Here is a 19,484-nt window from a genome sequence, read left to right as displayed (position 1 = left end):
TGGAGATTCAAAACACCTGCCAACAGACTTTTCAGGAGGGAGTGGGAAAATATATTTTGAGTGCTGAGGAGGGAAATATGTCAGCCAAGAATACTGTACCCAAAAACGTTATTCATCAGAAATGAAAGAGAAAGACTTTCCCAGACAAACAAAACCTGGGGAATTTATTGTTGTCAGACTGGTCCTACAAAAAAATGCTAAAGAAATTTCTTCAAACAATAATAATTGAATGCTAATGTGATTGTTATAATAATATTAGAATCATGGCCTTTAAATGACTTGTGTCTTAAATAAGAAGACTGAAAGATAAGGCTACTAAAAATTTTAATAATATAACCTTTTATTAAGGAGATAGTGAATACAAAAATAAAAATAGTAACAAAAAAGTTTTAAATCTGCGGAGAGAAGAAAGTTATTGTGTAGTTTTGTTTCATGTTTTACATTTTAACATTTTTGTAGTGAAAGTTAAGTTGGTATGAAATTTAAATACTTGTTATAAACATAAACTATTTTTGTAAGCCTCATGGTAACTGCAAAGTGAACCCTATAAAAGATACACTAAAAATAAAAGGCAACAAATCAAAACTATTATCAGAGAAAATCACTTAAGCATAAAAGAAGAGAGTAAGAAATGGAGAGAAGAGTTACACAACAACTTGTAAATAAGTAACAATGTGAAAATACTAACATCTCACCTATCAATAATAACACTGAAAGTAACTTGACTAAATCCTCCAACTAAACAACAGAGTGGCTTAATGAATTGAAAAATAATGCTCAGCTGTATGATGCCTGTAAGAAATTCATTTCAACTATAAAGACACATATGGACTGAAAGTGAAAAGATGGAAAAAGATATTCCATGCATATTTAACACAAAAAGAGCAGGAGTAGCTATACTTAGATAAAATACACACTAACTGAAAAAATATGAAAAGAGGCAAAGGTTATTATATAATGATAAAGGTATCAATTCAGCAATAAGACACAACTATACTAAATATATAGGCAACTAAGACCCAAACAACAAAGTATATAAAGCAAATATTAATAAATCTAAAGGGAGAGATAGACTGCAATATAATAATAGAACACTTCAATACCTCATATTTGACAGTGGACAGATTATCCAGATAGAAAATCAACAAAGAAATATTGGACTTAACCTGTATTCTAGACCAAATGGCCCTAACAGATCTGTACAAAATGTTGCATTCAACTGCTACAGAATACACATTTTTCTCATCAGGCACTTGGAATATTCTTCAGGACAGACCATGTTAGGCCACAAAATAAGTCACAAAAAAATACAAAATATTTGAAATCATATTATCATCTATTCTGACAACACTCAATAAAACTGGAAATCAGTCACAAGAGACACTTTGGAAAATGTACAAATAAATAGAAATTAAACAAAATGCTTCCAAACAACCAATGAATCAATGAAGAAATTAAGAAGCAAATTTGAAAAATGTCTTGAAATAAATACAAATGGAAACACACCATAACAAAATCTATGGGATAAAATTGGTACTTAGAGGGAAAATTGTAGCAATAAATAGGTACATCAAAAAATAATACTCCCCAAGTCCTCAATTATGAATAATAACATTGAATGTAAATGCACTAAACTCTCCAATCAAAAGACATAGAGTGGCTGAATGCATGAAAAAGCAAGAACCATTGATCTGTTGTCTACAAGAAACATACTTCACCTAAAAATACGCACACAGACTGAAAATAATGGGATGGAAAGAGATATTTTATACCAATTGAAACCAATAAAAGCAGGAGTAGCTACACTCATATCAGATAAAACAGATAACAGATTTCAAAACAAAATCTATCAGAAGAGACAAAGAAGGTCACTATATAATGATAAAGGGGTCAATTCAACAAGAGGATATAACAATTTTAAATATACACACACCCAACACTGGGGCACCCATATACATAAAGAAAATACTATTAGAGCTAAAGAGAGAGATAGGCTTCAGGAATAGTTGGAGACTTTAACATCCCACTTTCAGCATTGGACAGATCTTCCATACAGAAAATCAACAAATAAACTTTGGACTTAATCTGAACTATAGACCAAATAGATTTAATAGATAATTTCAGAGTATTTCATCTAACAGCTACAGAATACACATTATTTTCTTCAGTACATGAATTATTCTCAAGGATAGAATATATGCTAGGCCACAAAACAGGTCTTAAAGCATTCAAAAATTGAAATTATATCAAGCATCTTCTCTGAGCACATTGGAATAAAGCTATCCCATGTTCACTGATTGGAAAAATTAAAACTGTTAAAATATCTATACTCCCCCCAAAAATCTATGGCTTCAATGCAATTGCTATAAAAATGCCAGTGACAGTATTCACAGAAATAAAAAAATGAGAAATGTCATCTAGAACTAGAAAGACCCTAAATAACTTAAGCAATCCTGAGCACAAAACACAAAGCTGCCACTCCTACTCAACATAATACTAGAAGTGCTAGCCAGAGCAATCAGAAAAGAAAAAGAAATAGAGGGCATCCAAATAGGAAGAGAGGAGATCAAACTGCCTCTGCAGATGACATGATTCTATATCTAGAAAGCCTGTCTTGATGCAAAAGCTCCTTCAGCTGATAAACAACTTCAGCAAAGTTTTAGGATACAAAATCAATGTACAAAAACATTAGCATTCCTATACAGCAATGACAGCCAAGCTAAAAACCAAATCAGGAATGCAGTTTTATTCACAATTGCCATGAAAAGAATAAAATACCTAGGAATACAACTAATGAGGGAGGTGAAAGATCTCTACAATGAGAATGATAAAACACTGCTCAAAGAAATCAGAGAAGACTCAAGTGGGAAAATGTCCCATGCTCATAAATTGGAAAGATAAATATCATTAAAATGGCCATACTGCCCAAAGTAATTTACGGATTCAATGCTATTTCTATCAAACTATCAATGACTTTCTTCATAGAACTAGAAAAATATGATTTTAAAATTCACATGAAACCAAAAAAAATCCCTAATAGCCAAGGGAATCCTAAGCAAAAAGAATGAAGCTGGAGGCGTCACATTACCTGACTTCAAACTATGCTACAGGGTTACAGTAACCAAAACAGCATGGTACTGACACAAAAACAGACACATAGATCAATGGAACAGAATAGGGAGCCCAGAATTAAGGCTGCACACCTATGATCCTTTGATCTTTGACAAAGTTGACAAAAGCAAGCAATGAGGAAAAGAATCCCTATTCAGTAAATGGTGCTGGGATAACTGGTTAGCCATATGAAGAAAATTGAAGCTGGACTCCTTCCTTACACAATATACAAAAATCAATTTAAGATTGATTAAAGACTTAAATGTGAAACCCAAATCTATAAAAACCCTGGAAGACAACCTAGGCAATACCATCCTGGACACAGGAACAGGCAAAGATTTAATGACAAAGACATCAAAAGCAATTGCAACAAAACTAAAAATTGACAAGTGGGATCTAATTAAACGTAAGCGTTTCTTCACACCAAAAGAAACTATCAACAGAGTAAACAGATAATCTACAGAATGGGAGAAAATATTTGCAAAATATGCATCTGACAAAGATCTAGTATCTAGCATAAATAAGAAACTAAACAAATTTACAAGAGAAAAGCAAACAATCCTATTAAAAAGTGGTCAAAGGACATGAATAGACATTTTTAAAAGAAGATATGCATGTGGCCAATGAGTATATGGAACAAAAGTTCAATATTACTGATTATTAGAGACATGCAAATCAAAACCACAATGAGATACCATATCATACCAGTCAGAATGGCTATTATTAAAAAATAAAAAAAAAACAGATGCTGATGAGATTGCAGAGAAAATGGGACACTTATACACTGTTGGTGGCAGTGTAAATTAGTTCAACTATCATGGAAAGCAGTACGATGATTCCTCACATAGCTAAAAGCAGAACTACTATTCAACCCTGCAATCCCTTTACTGGGTACATAGCCAGAAGAATAGAAATCATTCTATTATGAAGACACATGCACATGAATGTTCATTGCAGCACTATTCACAATAGCAAAGACATAGAATCAACCTAAATGTCCATCAGTGACAGACTAGATAAAGAAAATGTTGTACATATACACTATGAAATACTATGCAGTTAAAAAAAAGAAGGAGATCATGTCTATTGAGGGAAGATTGATGGAGCTGCAGGCCACTATGCTTAACAAACCAATGCAGGAACAGAAAATCAAATACCACATGTTCTCACTTCTGAGAGCTAAATGATGAGAACACGTGGACACATGGCAGGGAAATAACACACACTGGGGTCTACTTGAGGGTAGAGGGCGGGAGGAGGGAGAGGAGCAGAAAAGATAACTATTGGGTACTGGACCTAATACCTGGGTGATGAAATGATCTGTACAATAAACCCTGTGACAGGAGTTTCTTACCTCCGGAACAAACCTTCACACGTACCCTGAACCTAAAAAAAGCTAGAAAAAAGTAAAAGCTGAAGGCATCATATTACCTGACTTTATACTACAAAGCCGTAATAACGAAATAACAAGGTATTGGCATACAAATATACACATAGGCAAATGGACCGGAACAGAGAACCCAGGAATGAATCCACACAATTACAGCTAACTAATTTTCGAGGAAGACCCAAAAAACCTACATAGTAGAAAGGGAAGTCTCTTAATAAGTGGTGCTGAGAAAACTGGATGTCCATATGTAGAAAAATGAAACGAAATCCTCATCTTTCACCATTTACAATAATCAAATTAAAGTGGGCTAAAGACTTACATATAAGACCTAAAACTATGAAACTACTAGAATAAAGCATTAGGGAAGTGTTATAAAATAGTACACTGAGAAAATATTTTCTGGCTAAGACTTCAAAAAAACAGGCAACAAAAGGAAAAGTATATAAATGGGATTACATCAAGCTAAAAAGCTTCTCCACATTAAAGAAAGCAGTTAACTAAATAAAAGGACAAGCTACAGAATGGGAGAAAATATTTGCAAACTATCCATCTGGCAAGGGGTTAACAGCAAGAATGTATAAGGAACTCAAACAACTCAATAGTATATATATATTATATATATAATAGAATATATAATAGAATATATATAATATATAATAGAATATATAATAGAATATATAATGGAATATATATAATATATAATATAATAGAATATATATAATAGAATATATTTATATATATTCCGATTAAAAATGGGCAACAGAACTGAATAGACTGAATAGACACTTCTCAAAAGAAGACATAGAAATGGCCAATAGGTATATAAAAATGCAACACCAATAATCAGGGAATATGTAAATTAAAACCACAATGAGATATCATCTCACCCCAGTTAGAACAGCTATTACCAAAAAGACAAAAAAATAACAAATACTGAGAGTATGTGGAGAACGGGCATTGCTTTTACACCTGTAGTGAGAATGAAAGGTACTACTGGCCGGGCTTGGTGGCTCACGCCTGTAATCCCAGCATTTTGGGAGGCCGAGGGGGGCTGATCACGAGGTCAGGATATCAAGACCATCCTGGCTAACGCAGGGAAACTCCGTTTCTACTAAAAGTACAAAAAAATTAGCCGGGCGTGGTGGCAGGCGCTTGTAGTCCCAGCTACTCGGGAGGCTTGCAGTGAGCCGAGATCACGCCACTGCACTCCAGCCCGGGCAACAGAGCAAGACTGTTTCGAAAAAAAAAAAAAAAAAAGAAATATACTACTGCCTTTACAGGAAAAAGTAAGGAGATTTCTCAAAAAAATAGTTACCACATGATCCAGCAATCCCACTGCTGGGTATATGGCCAAAAGAAAGGAAATTAGTATATCAAAGATATATCTGCACTTCCATGTGTATTGTTGCGCTATTCACAATAGGCAAGATATGAAATCAAGTTAACAATCCATAATGGATGAATGGGCAAAGAAATTCTAGTATATATACACAACATTTTATTATTCAACAACAAAGAATAAATCTTTTCATTTGAGGCAGCATGAATGAAACTGGAGGTCATTATGTTAAGTTAAATTAGCCAGGCACAGAAAGGCAAATATCTCCTGTTTTTGCTCACATGTGGAAAATAAAAATGTGGATGTCATGGAGGTAGAGAGTAGAAGGATGGCTACCAGCAGCTGGGAAAGGAAAGAGGAAGAGGTATGAAGAGGATTTGGTAAATTTGTATAAAAATACAATTTGATATAACAAATGTATTCTAGTGTTAGATAATACAGTAGGTAAATTATAGCTAACAATATTTTTTATATATTTCAAAATAGCTAAAAGAGAAGAATTGTAATGTTCCCAACACAAAGAAAAGGTAAATTACACTGACTTGATCATTACAAATTGTGCACATGTATCAAAGTATTTCATATACTCCAAAAATATGTACAATTATGCTATATCAATAAAAGTTACAATAAATAAATAAATATATAAATAAGTAAATGTTGTATGCCTTCAGATAAAACACATGTGTTTGCCCACAAGTTGTCAGTTTTCAAACAGTGGTAGAGATACCTGTCTTTTACTAATTCAATTAGGGTCTTATTTTACTTTGTCTGTATGGGGTCATGGGAAATATACACATAACTATTATATATCACATACACAAGTGGTGAGATATGATTGCAGAATAACTTTATAATTTTTATCTCCCATTATTTCTTTACATCTGGTCGTAAGTTTAATTTTTCCAGTGCCCTGGATGAAATTTTGGACAGCTCCATGATTGTTCTGATCACTAATTAAAAGAAAAAAGAAAACTTCTTGCTAATATCTAGGACTATATAATATTCAGTACTCAGAATTTAATTTGCAGTCAAGACTTAATCTACCATACCCATCTTCACCCACAGCACTGCCTCTAGGTGGAAGGAAGCCTGTAGCTGAGATAGTGAGTGAGTGTGGTAGTCATCTTTGTACTTCTCTAATTCAGAACTTTGGTTTCCTTTTTCTCATTTTGGTAACCTCAGTCCAGTGTTTGATCCTGTGATAGGGAGAATCTTCGACCCCCAAAGATGTCCATGTCTTACTGCTCAGAACCTGTGAATATGTAAATTACATAGAGAAGGAGAATTAAAGTTGTTAATTTTATGACCTTAAAATAAAGAGATTATCCTGAATTACTTGTGTGGAAACAAGGTAGTCACATGGGCTCTTATAAGTGGAAGATAGAAGGAGAAGAGGAAGAACCAGAGAGATAAGCTGAGCGTTGGTGGTATAGTAGTGAGCATAGCTACCTTCTAGAGAGAATTCAGAAAAGACTTGGCCTGGCATTGTTGGCTTTCATGATGGAAAATGTGGCCAAGCCAAGGAGGGTGAGTGCCTTCTACTATCTAGAAAAGACAAAGAAACAGATCATCTGTTAAAATCGCCAAAAGGAATTCAGCCCTGCCAATGCTCATTTTAATCCAGTGAGACCCATTTCAAGCTTCTGACCTCCAGAAGCACTCACAGTAGAGCTCTACCTCCAAAATGATTGTTTGAAACTAATCTTTCCTTTTACATATATATATGTGTAAAAGGAAAGATATATATATCTTTATATATATGTATACCATATATATATCTTTATATATATGTATACCATATATATATACACACACACACATATATGGTAAAATGATATATATACACACACATATATACATATATATATACACACCTATATATATACACACACATATATAGGCATATATATATATATATATATATGGCAAACTAATGGACAGGGACAGCAAAAGGATCAACAATTGCCTAGGGATGGGAGGGAAGGGCATAAGGAAGGAGAGATGTAGTATAAAATGGCAGAAGGAAATTTTTAGAATTAATGAATACATTAAATACCTTAATTATGGAAGTGGTCTTACAGGCATAGATACACTTTAAATCTGATCAAATAGTATGCTTTTTTTATTATAAGTTAATCACACTTAAGCAACTAACTGTGTGCTGCTAATTTGTTACAGCAGGAACAGGAAATTAATAAAGGCTGCTCCTGGTTTAAACAAGGGAAACAAAGGAAAGAAGGGGGGCATGCACGTTCCCATGTGGCTGACGTTTCAGTACTGATCTAGAACTTGGCAAAACTCTGCTGTGGCAGATATTTAAGGCTGAACCCTGTATTAGTCCATTTTCACACTGCTAAAAAAGACATACTTGAGACTGGACAAGTTACAAAAGAAAGAGGTTTATTGGACTTGCAGTTCCACATGACTGGGGAGGCCTCACAATCATGGCGGAAGGCAAGAAGGAGCAAATCACATCTTACGTGGATGGCAGCAGGCAAAAAAGAGAGCTTGTGCAAAGAGACTCCTGTTTTTGGAACCATCAGATCTTGTGAGACCCATTCACTATAATGAGAACAGCACGGAAAGATCCACTCCCATGATTCAATTATCTCCCACTGGTCCCTCCCACAACACATGGGAATTATGGGAGTACAGTACAATTCAAGATAAGATTTGAGTGGGGACACAGAGCCAAACCATATGAAACCCCAGGAGCAGAATTCCTCAGATGCTTTCTCTCTATTTTTCTTGGCATGATAAAGCATCCCTCTTTAGGCTGGCATCCCTCTTTATTCACTCTCTCACAGTCCCTAGGCATGCAAGACTCTACTCCAGCTTCCCTGCTCAGACACCTCTTCCTTCTAGGGGAGCCTCCTGTAAAGAATTTCTTTAGATCATGCAGTCTATGTCTGGCCCATGGGAGAATACTTGTGAAACATTTTAGCTTTAAAAGTTTGGTACCATACTTTCTTCCTAAACCCAGCCCTTTCTTCAGCTGCTCTATTCAGCCTCTTACCTGTTGGTTCTCTCCAGTGCGACTCAAACACCAGAATTCCATGGCCCCCAGCCTACAGGAGGCATGCAGTGAACTCCTTGTCTCCTTAACTTGACTTGGGAGAAAGGTAGTACCTCTCTCTCTGCGGTGGGTGGTCAGCACTTACAGTAGAGCTCTGCCCCAAAAATAATTCTTTAAAACTCATCTCTCCATTTACCAAATACAAAATAAAAAGAGAAAAAGAAAATACAAATTAATTTATCGTGAAAGAGAAATATCAACAGTTGCCTAGGGATGGGAGGGAAGGGCTTAGGGAACGAGGGATGTATTATAAAAGAGCAGACGGAAATTCTTAGAGTTAATGAATATATTAAATATATTAATTATGAAAGTGGTCTTACAGGCATGAATACATTTTAAATTTGATCAAATGGTATGCTTTAAATATGCATTGCTTATTGTATGTCAATCATATCCTGATCAAGCTATTTAAAAATTGAAATAAAACACAATTTAAAAAATCTGTCACATTCAATCCTCAACACTTTAACACTCTTTCTATGGGAAGAGCACTTATGCATCTAACTAGTTCTCAAAAACTTAACTTGAAAAACAAAGTTGCATTTGTCTAGTATTTCATTTTGGTATTTGCGTTAGACAAAACTTTGATTTTAACATCATGTGATAAACCAAGGTTAGGGTTTCTGCCCATTTGTCAGTTAATTAAAGAAAGGAAAATTAAACAGAAAGAAAAAAATTCTCTCACCTGAACAATTTAGATAATTAGTATGTTTTCCATTAGTTTTTCTGTATAATTGCTTCATTGCTGTAGTTTTCCTTGATAACATGTTTGTGATGACTGAAAACATAACATTTTTGGCTGCATTCCCCAGCTGGGATGGTTGCTTTTTTCTGTTTTGCTATAAAACTTTATGTAATGTTTATTTTAATGGAAGTCTAAATAAAAGGTTTGAAAGATCGAATTATAAATAAATGTTTAAAAAATCACTAGAAGTTAAAAAAAAAAGTGATGAAGTCCAGATTACTAAGGAAAGCTAGAACAAGTCTTCTTAAAATGTTTATGGGTATAAAGAAGACACACAGATCTTGTTAAACTGAAGATTTTTGTGCCTTCTCGCCTGCAAGCCTATGCTTTAGCAGTGTAGTGTCAGACCCAGGAATCTCGATTTTCACTGAGAACTTTGATAAATTGATACGCAATGTCCCTGGGCACTCCACTAGGAAACACTGATTTTACTAGGGTCAGTATTAGTATTAGAGTAGCCTTTTATATCAAATTTCTGATCATCTACTTGGTGTCACACATGTTGATAAGTATTTTATGTATGTCATGTAAAAACAAATTCACAAGAAGATGCCCATGGTAAACACTCTCACCACTTAACAGCTGAAGAAATCAAAGCCCAGATAGGTTAAGGGAAACTGATGAGGACACACAGATTCAAGAGATCAACTTGGAACTGGACCCAGGTTTGTAGACCCAAAGCACATATTTAATCAGTGAAGAAAACTTTCAAGAGATTATTTTCTTTAAAAAAAGGCTAGTACTTCCATTTTCAACGTGGGTGGAACTTAAATTTATATTTCATTGGGATACTAACAGGGGTATTTTTTAGAAGAAAAAGGAGAGAAAGGCAAATAGAGTCATGTAGACAGACAATTACAACTGTGTGGCATGTTCTTCTCCATCCCAATATAACTGAAAAATTTTTAAAAATACAACAAGAACATAATAGCCTGTCATTTTACTTGGTGTTTTCATGCATTTCATTTTCAAATTCCACCTAATTCCTAAGTAGGTATGTTTATTTTACTGAAGTGCTGTTCTCTTCATTCTACTGAAGCCAGTGTGCAACATGCAACATGGGCCAAACTGTATCAAGTCTCAAAAAGGATAAATACCTTTGACATGAGACGTGCATTTCCAAAGAAACACTTTCCAACATGACGCATTATACAATTCTCTCTCACTGAAACTCCCACCCTTAAAATACATTAACCACTCAACCAAAATAATGAAAAGTTAGGATTAATATTTTTAGGACAGACAGGAAAAATCATGCCATCTTAGAGCTTATTCCCTGTACGCTCTCCTTGATGAGCATGCGCCATTGGATCCACTAGCACTGACAGAACCAGATTTTCATAGCCATTTTCATGCTTGGGTTCTTTGCTGATTGATAACTATCAATTGCCAATGAAAACATGTGGATTAGACATATCATCTAGAAAATATATGAAGTATTTGAAAACAAAAAGGAAAACACATTTTGTTGGATAGTTTTGTTCATTAAATGAGAAAATGCAAGCAGAAGAGCTGTACCATTGCTTAATAGGAATGCACAGGTGACTCTGGACCCTGAAACAAAAAACAAGTTTATTACTGTCTTAGTCAGGGTGCCCTACAGAAACAGAACCAATAGGATATGTAGATATACAGAAAAAGATAGAAAGATGGAGACATAGATATCCAGGAAGAGATTTATTATAAGGTGTCTGTTCGTGCAATTATGGAGGCTAAAAAGACTCAAGATCTACCTTCTGCAAGGAGGAGAGGCAGGAAAGCTAGCAGCAGGGGTTCAACAGCCTAATAGGCCAAGAGCCAATGGTGTAGATTCCAGTACAGGCATGAAAGCCTGAGAATCAGGAGTATCGAGGGCAAGAGAAAATTGATATCCCAGTTCAAACAGTCAGACAAAGTTAATTCACTTTCCTCCACATTTTTGTTCTATTTAGTCTCTCAACAAATTGGATGGGAGAGTCGGTGCACTAATTCACATGTTAATCTCTTTCAGCAACACCCTCACAGACACATCCAGAAGTAATGTTTAACCACATATCTGGGCATCCATGGCTCAGTTAACACATAAATAAAATTAACCACAACAACAGACACTAGAATAGTTGGGATTGGGATTCTATTAGATTCTATAATGCCATAATCGGCATTATACCAAGGCCAGAAAATATAGGTATTCTTCATTTCTGCTTTCCCAACCCCTTCTTCTGTGACAAAAGACAATATAAAAATATTCAACAATATTAGTGACAGGTACTTTGATGTTAGTATTTGATATCCCTGAGTAGACTTCTCTGCAAAACTGTGCTGAAGAATACGTCTTAGGTTCAAAACACAAACAAACATGATGTATCCCCTTAAGTATCTGCCTACCAGCCAGAGTCTGCTTTGAAATTCTAAGAACTTGCTAGCGCCAAATTCCAGAATGACTACATCTGTCCCTTTGATGGAGCTGTTCTAGTTCATAGACACTCTTCTAGCTTAATTTTACACAGATTACCTTTTCATTCTGAAAACTATCATGGTCTGGATGAAAGACTATGTAGTTACCATTCCAAGTACCCATGTGAAAAAGAAAGAAAATAAAAGAAACTAGTCTTGTTCTGATATCTCCATGAACTTGGAATCAGGAGGTTAAATTGGAAGGACTGATAGGAGAATAAGACATGTTGACACATGTTTATATAACATACTTGGAAGCAGGTCACAATCAGCATCCTAGTATCAGTTCAATTAACATAGTATTCTTTCCTTTTGAGTGCTGGTAAAGAAGAATCTTCTGCCAATTCTCAGTTACTACCAACATACCTCAGAATTCCTGCAGAGTGCCTGACATGTGCTTCAGAGGTGTGTCCCAGAACTCTCCAAACCACTGTCATTTTCTACCATCATTATGAAGGCTCGGAGCCTTGTGCTGCAATTAGAGGTTGACGTTTCTTATGTGCCTGGAAGTTTTAGAGAAAGGGCAGTTTGTATTTTCATGTCTAATGGGAGCCACTTTCCCAAGGATCCATAATTTGAGTCCACAGTGATTAACTGCCAGAAGTTTGAGTTAGATAATTTCCATTTTTAATAACCAACTCAGGGTGAGTTCTTTCTCAGGTGGATTTTCTGTCTCTGATCAAAATTTGCCCCTGGTGGTTGTGCTCCATAGATAATTACAAACATTCCTAAACATGTTGGATTCCTGGTTAAATAATTTGAAGGTGAGCTGTGATCTCTCTCTCTCCTCTTTATGCCGTAATTTTCCTATTGGAGCTTACATTATAAGAGGTAGAAATACTTAGGAGATTCCTCTAAAACATTCAAGTGTGTACTCTGTCAATTACCCAAAATTAGAATGTAGACAGTGTTCTACCCCTATCTAGATAATAAGCTTCCATAGATGTGAAGAAAATATTTGGTCCCTGTTCACTCATCAAAAGTCTGTATCGGTGTCTGAGCCCCTTGGCCTCCTTCAGTGCCTGCACCAACCAGCTCTGAGGAGCTTGGGACTTCGATGATCCTTCTCTTTACTACAAGGAGTTTTTTTTTTTTTTTTTTTAAGGTCTTTTTTTTTCTAAGAACTTTTATTTATTTATTTTTAATTATTATTATACTTTAAGTTTTAGGGTACATGTGCACAATGTGCAGATTAGTTAAGGAAGAAGGAGGGAAGGAAGGAAGGAAGGAAGGAGCTTTCTCTGTGACCTTAGCTAAGACACATTCAGTCTAAGGTTGTTATTTTCTTTTATATTAACTAGAATAGGGAGGGAAATTTTAATAAACTCTTCTTAATGTCCTTCCCAGGATACAATTTTGCAATTGTATTTTATTTTATCTGCAGTGTTACCTTCTAACAGCAACTGCAACTGCATCTCTTTTGAGTTGTAGACCCTAGAAACTCAGGAACATACTCATTCTACAAACAACAGAGATGATGCCGGAACTGCCCTTTTACACTGTTTAGTGGTGGTGCTGCCACAGAGTTTTCTAACTTGAGCTCCCTAGCTCTGAAAATAGATGAACAATCTGTGGATGTTTTTCTTAATACCCCTTTTTGTCCTCACACAGTTGTGAGCAACAGAGAGTGCCTGAGCAGGTTCAAGCATTGGCTTCGAATAGTGGTCATGATTGTGTCTTTACCACATTCAGGAGAACTTCAACTTCTGTGAATATGCTTCTGAAGAGCCCTGATCTTTCAGCTAATTGACCTATTTACAGATATGCTCAAGAATGGCCAAAACTATTTTTGAAATCACTACACATTTTTTTTTTAACACATCTAAAGAGCCAGACATTCTGGTTGGTGCTAGGGATCAACTAGTGATCAAAGCACACTCATGCTCTGCTTGCACAGTTAATTGTGGCATGATGAAGGCAGCCTCATGGAGAAGCAAGGGCAGCCTGTTGAACTGAGAGACTAGGAGACAGGAGGTGAAGGCCTCCATAGCCCCAGTTTTACATTCTGGATGGGTCGGGCATTTTTTTTTTTTTTTCTAGAGCCATCCCAGCACTGGGTACAGCAGGAGGCTTACTGTAGAGGGCTCACTGTGCTAGGTTACTTGGGTTAATATATTTATACACCTTCAGCTGCTCATCTTGCTAAGTTTATATTCTGAGACAGCAATGCAGAGTTGGTCTAGGTAGTAGCCAATTTCTAGAAGAAACTTCAAAATAGATTTTTAAATTTAGATTTTTCTTCAAAAATCTACAATGTAGATTATTTTCAATTTAAGTGGGAGGAACAGTATATCTGAATCAGCACTAGGTATTTTATGTTTAATCTCGCCAATTTGATAGGCAATAAAAACAATTATTATTTTTTTTAAAAATTATGTTTGCTTTTACTAGTTAAATTAAAAACTTGTTAATATTTTTATTATACATTTTTGTTCCATGAAATTTTAAGTATGTGTGTAGTGTGTCTGTATGTGTGAATGTTTCTTCTTAGCTTATTTTATTAGGGACTTGCTTTTCTGATTTATTAAAGCCATTTAAATATATTAACTCTATATCTTTCCTACGTGTTTGAAATATATTTTTCCTAATTTGCTGTTGGTTTTAAATATTTTATATCTTATAATGTGTGACAATTTTATAGTTTCATTTCATCAAATCTAGATATACTTTTCTTTATTTTTTCCCTATGGTATTATTCTTAGGGAGGCATTGTCCAGCCTTTGGTTAAAGTTATTTATTTTCTTCATAGTGCTTTTAAAATTTTATTAGTAATATTTTAAATTTGAAATTGCATTGGTAGATACTTGAATTAAGTACCAGAGGTTTTTTTTCCAAATAATTTAACAGTCTTCTTAGGATTATTTGTTAATAAATCCATCCCATTTCTGATATTTGAAACGTTACCTCCTCTCTTTCAGAAAAAAGTGTTTAAATTTAATAAAAAAATACAGACTTCCTCTCTCTCTGACCTGTTTCTGCACTTCTAATTTTGTCCCATTGTTATATCTCAATTCTGAAACAAGTCCCAAACCTTTTTGTACACTCAGGCTTTTATTATTTATAGGTGTCTTTAATGTGGTTTCACTGTTTTTTGCTTATTTTTGTGAGCAGTGTGACTTTGACAGGTGACTTTAGAAACATGAAGAAGCCAAGCAGCCTGTGCCTCTTTAGACAGGGCTTGATGTCTGCTTCTGAAGTTAGTGGCAGCAGAAGTGGAGAAGGAGATTGAAAGGTATCTTTAAATTGGAAATTATAGAAAGTAAAAACTGGTAGATGTGAGGACAGTGGGGAAACTAAGATCATAGTCACCTAAGGTTCTGTTAATACTTGAGTTGACCAGGGGGGCTGGTTATGACATTGATCATGCTAAAGGAAAAGATGCCAGGAATGAGCTAGGGCAGAGTGAATTGGGCAGCCTTCCATCTTGACAGCACACCAAAATGTATAAATTAGCAAAAGCCCATCTTTCCCTAATGCCACTAAGCTGTCAGTTTCTGGAATTATCATCATTATTAAATTCATAATGGTTTTAATGAAGGTGTCATCCAAATTGACACTTTGAAAATAAAGTGAGATGATGACTAAATTGGAGGCTTGGAATGACCTTAGAAAACTGCTCCAGGAAACTTGAGAATGTCCCAATTACTTAAAGAACTCTGAGTCAGCTACATGGCTCATTCCATTCATTTGCTTTGCATTGGAGAGATTTATTTGGATTGACACCGGTTCATGCCTCCCAGAAGGCTCCACCTAAACCATCACTCTGCTTTCTCGAGAAGCAAATAGAGCAGAGTCCATAAATCCAGCTACAAATGCTTTCAACAAATTAGACAAACAACTTGTACTGGCTCAACCTTATTATGTGATTTATCTGATTGATAAAGAGTTCAAACTAATTGTTCTTTACAGTTCATACACAGTGAATAAGATGAGTGGTATGCCTGGCAAAATTTCAGCCACTTTCTGATTTTCCTGTTATTGCCAATATTTGTAGAGAAGAAACATTTATCAAAACAGTATCATTCTTGGCTCAAATATGCAAAAGTGCTACCAAGTGCTACCAGATTTCTAACCTACTTATTATACAAAAATATATATATTTTATTTTATTTATTTATTTATTTTTTGAGATCGAGTTTTGCTCTTGTTGCCTAGACTGGAGTGCAGTGGGGCAGTGGCGTGATCTCGGCTCACCGCAACCTCCGCCTCCTAGGTTCAAACGATTCTGCTGACTCAGCCTTCCTGAGTAGCTGGGATTACAGGCATGCGCCGCCACACTTGCCTAATTTTGTATTTTTAGTAGAGACGGGCTTTTACCATGTTGGTCAGGCTGGTCTCGAACTCCTGACCTCGTGATCCACCTGCCTTGGCCTCCCAAAGTGCTGGGATTACAGACGTGAGCCACGGTGTCCCGTCAAGATCCTCAACTTCTAATTACATCTACAAATCCCTCTTACCAGGCCAGGTAACGTGTTCACAGTTTCTGGAGATTTAAACTTAAACACCATTGTGGCCATTATTTAGCCTTCCACAGAACATTTTCGTCAGTGAGAAAAATAAAAACCTATTCAAAGACATAAATAAAGATTGCATGTTGTCAAATGGTAAACAGGAAATCCTACCTCTGCTATTAATCCCTTTTCAGTTTTCAGGAGATCGTAGAGAGCCTGATTGAATTTAATTCCAGGCCAGTTTGAATTTCAGACTAATATGTGATTTTACAGATACTATAGTGCATGAGGCTCCAAAATATCTAGGTTATGAGAACTTCCCATTTAGATATGAAGAAGGCACAGCATGTAATAAGAGATCCCCTAGTTACCATTTTACAATATATTCTAGGTTCAGGCCCCCCGGGCAGTATACCACACTACATCAGGAACATGGGAGCAATGTGCCCACTCCTAGATTATTTGCCTATCCTAGAGTTATTATTCATGTTATTGTTCCTGTCTTCTTTTCAATAAATCATAAAAACTTTCCATTTTATCCATAAACACTGCTATAATTTGGCATTTATATTTATTTCTTAAATCCAGTTTCAATAAACACTTTACAGATACACACAAATAGATAGATTTAAATATAGATTTTAAATCATGTAGATTTAAATATATTCGAGAATACCTGGCCGGGTGCGGTGGCTCACACCTGTAATCCCAGCACTTTGGGAGGCTGAGGAGGGTGGATCACCTGAGGTCAGGAGTTCGAAACCAGCATGGCCAACATGATGAAATCCCGTCTTTACTAGATATACAAAAAAAAATTAACCAGGCATGGTGGCGGGTGCCTGTAATCCCTGCCACTTGCGGGGCTGAGGCAGGAGAATCGCTTGAACCCAGGAGGTGGAGGTTGCAGTGAGCCGAGGTTGCATCATTGCACTCCAGCCTGGGGCAACAAGAGTGAAACTCCGTCTCAAAAAAAAAAAAAAGCCAGGCACAGGCGCAGTGGCTCACGCCTGTCATCCCAGCACTTTGGGAGGCCGAGGCGGGTGGATCACGAGGTCAGGAGTTTGAGACCAGCCTGGCCAACATGATGAAACCGCATCTCTGCTAAAGATACAAAAAATTAGCTGGGCGTGATGATGCGTGCTTGTAATCCCTGCTACTCAGGAGGCTGAGGCAGGAGAATCGCTTGAACCTGGGGGGTGTGGAGGTTGCAGTGAGCCAAGATGGCGCCACTGCACTCCAGCCTGGACAACAGGACGAGACTCCGTCAGAAAAAAAAAAAAAAAAAAAAAAAAAAAAGCTAAAGCATCCTACAATAAAGAAAGCACAAAAATAGTTCTTGCACGAAAAAAATAAGAGAATGTATTATTAGTAATACTCAGACTCCACCACTTAAGTGAGGTACCCAGAATGAATTCAAACTTACCTATGATTCATGATATGTGTGTGTAGGGGCATTAGTTGAGATTAGCATCTTTGTACCATATCATGCTGGAAAGCTAGGCTAAAGACAATCTGCGTGTTGTCTTAGTCACTAGCCTAATGTGTTTTGAAATTCTTCATGAAGAGTGGGAAGTCACCGAAAAAAATTCAAACTGGCAAGACTGTAGGTTCTACATTGTAAAAGGCACATATTTTTGTGGCAGGTGAAATAAAGAAGGAAATTTGGAGAAGGCCAGTTCCGCTGCTGCTGAGAGGCTGAATTAGGGCAATAGTAATAAAAAAGTAGGGTGAACCAGAGAGAATCGGAAGCTAAAATCTCTAAGGTGTGTGACGGATTTGATGTGGAGGGTAAGGGAGACCACTGGGAGGCAGTGTTGGACAGCAAGATAAGCACAGGCTCAGCCTTCAGACATGGTGCAGGGAGACTGGCTCCACCAACTGCTGGCTGTGTGACTTTGAGTCCTTTGCTTGACCTCTCTCAGTCTCAATTTCAGTCCTCTGAAATTCCTACCTAAAAGAATTGTCTGCCTGGAAGAATGCTTCTTGCATGGTGTGCACTTAACAAATACTAGTTTTGCATCTTTGTATTCACTTAATTTCCTTGATTCCCATGGCAACCCAGTGTGCTTATATTATCACCTCATCTTTTTATTTTGAAAACAAAGCAATATTATTTTTGCTTCTTGCCTCATATTCATTCTGCATAACATGAATAGCTATCTCAATCATACAATATTTTATACAATAATTTCCAATAAACAATTATTTTGATTTTGATTTTTGAGATAGGGTCTTGCTCTGTCCCTCAGGCTGGAGTGCAATGGCACAATCACAGCTCACTGCAACCTCAATCTGTCAGACTCAAGTCATTCTCCTGCCTATGTCTTCCTAGTAGCTGGGACCACAGGCATGTGCTATCACGCCTGGCTAATTTTTAAAAATTTTTTTGTAGAGATGAGATCTTCCAGTGCTTTCCAGGCTGTTGTCAAACTCCTGGGCTCAAGCAATCTTCCCATCTCAGCCTCTCCAAGTGCTGGGGTTACAGGTGTGAGCCACTGTGCCCAGCCCCAAGAGCCAATTATTATGCATGGAATTAAATAACTTAGCTGTTAATTATCAGGGATGAAGAAATTGTGGTTATGGAAGGATTTAGCATGGGACTTAGGCAGATGTGCAGTGCATTAAGGCACCATAACACAAGCCTGGAGCTAATACCATTGTGCCCTTACCCACTGGGCCATCCAGAGAGATGTGCACAGAGAATGTGAGACAAAGCAGAGAGATGAGTTATTTTAACTAACATGCTTCAGCTTGAATGGCCTAGATGTTTATATTTTATCTTTTTAATCAAGTGGAAAGTCATCATACTATTGAACACACATACACACTCACAGGCAGGCACACATCTTTGCACAAGCAAACAGGGATACACAACAGGAAGGATGCTTGTCTCAGCACCTGATGGGGGTGGAGATAACATCGTTGGCAAGAGG

At 36.4% G+C, this 19,484-nt stretch overlaps 1 long non-coding RNA gene across 2 annotated transcripts in view; it reads left to right on the top strand.

The window, feature by feature from the left end:
• The window catches only part of LOC103784360 (uncharacterized), a 121,215-nt gene that overhangs the window by 60,359 nt on the left and 41,372 nt on the right, over window positions 1-19,484 (top strand). The window lies entirely within an intron of this gene.

Source organism: Pan paniscus, chromosome 7, assembly GCF_029289425.2.
Source record: "Pan paniscus chromosome 7, NHGRI_mPanPan1-v2.0_pri, whole genome shotgun sequence".
Taxonomy (NCBI): domain Eukaryota; kingdom Metazoa; phylum Chordata; class Mammalia; order Primates; family Hominidae; genus Pan; species Pan paniscus.
This window is presented reverse-complemented; position numbering and strand designations above follow the sequence as displayed.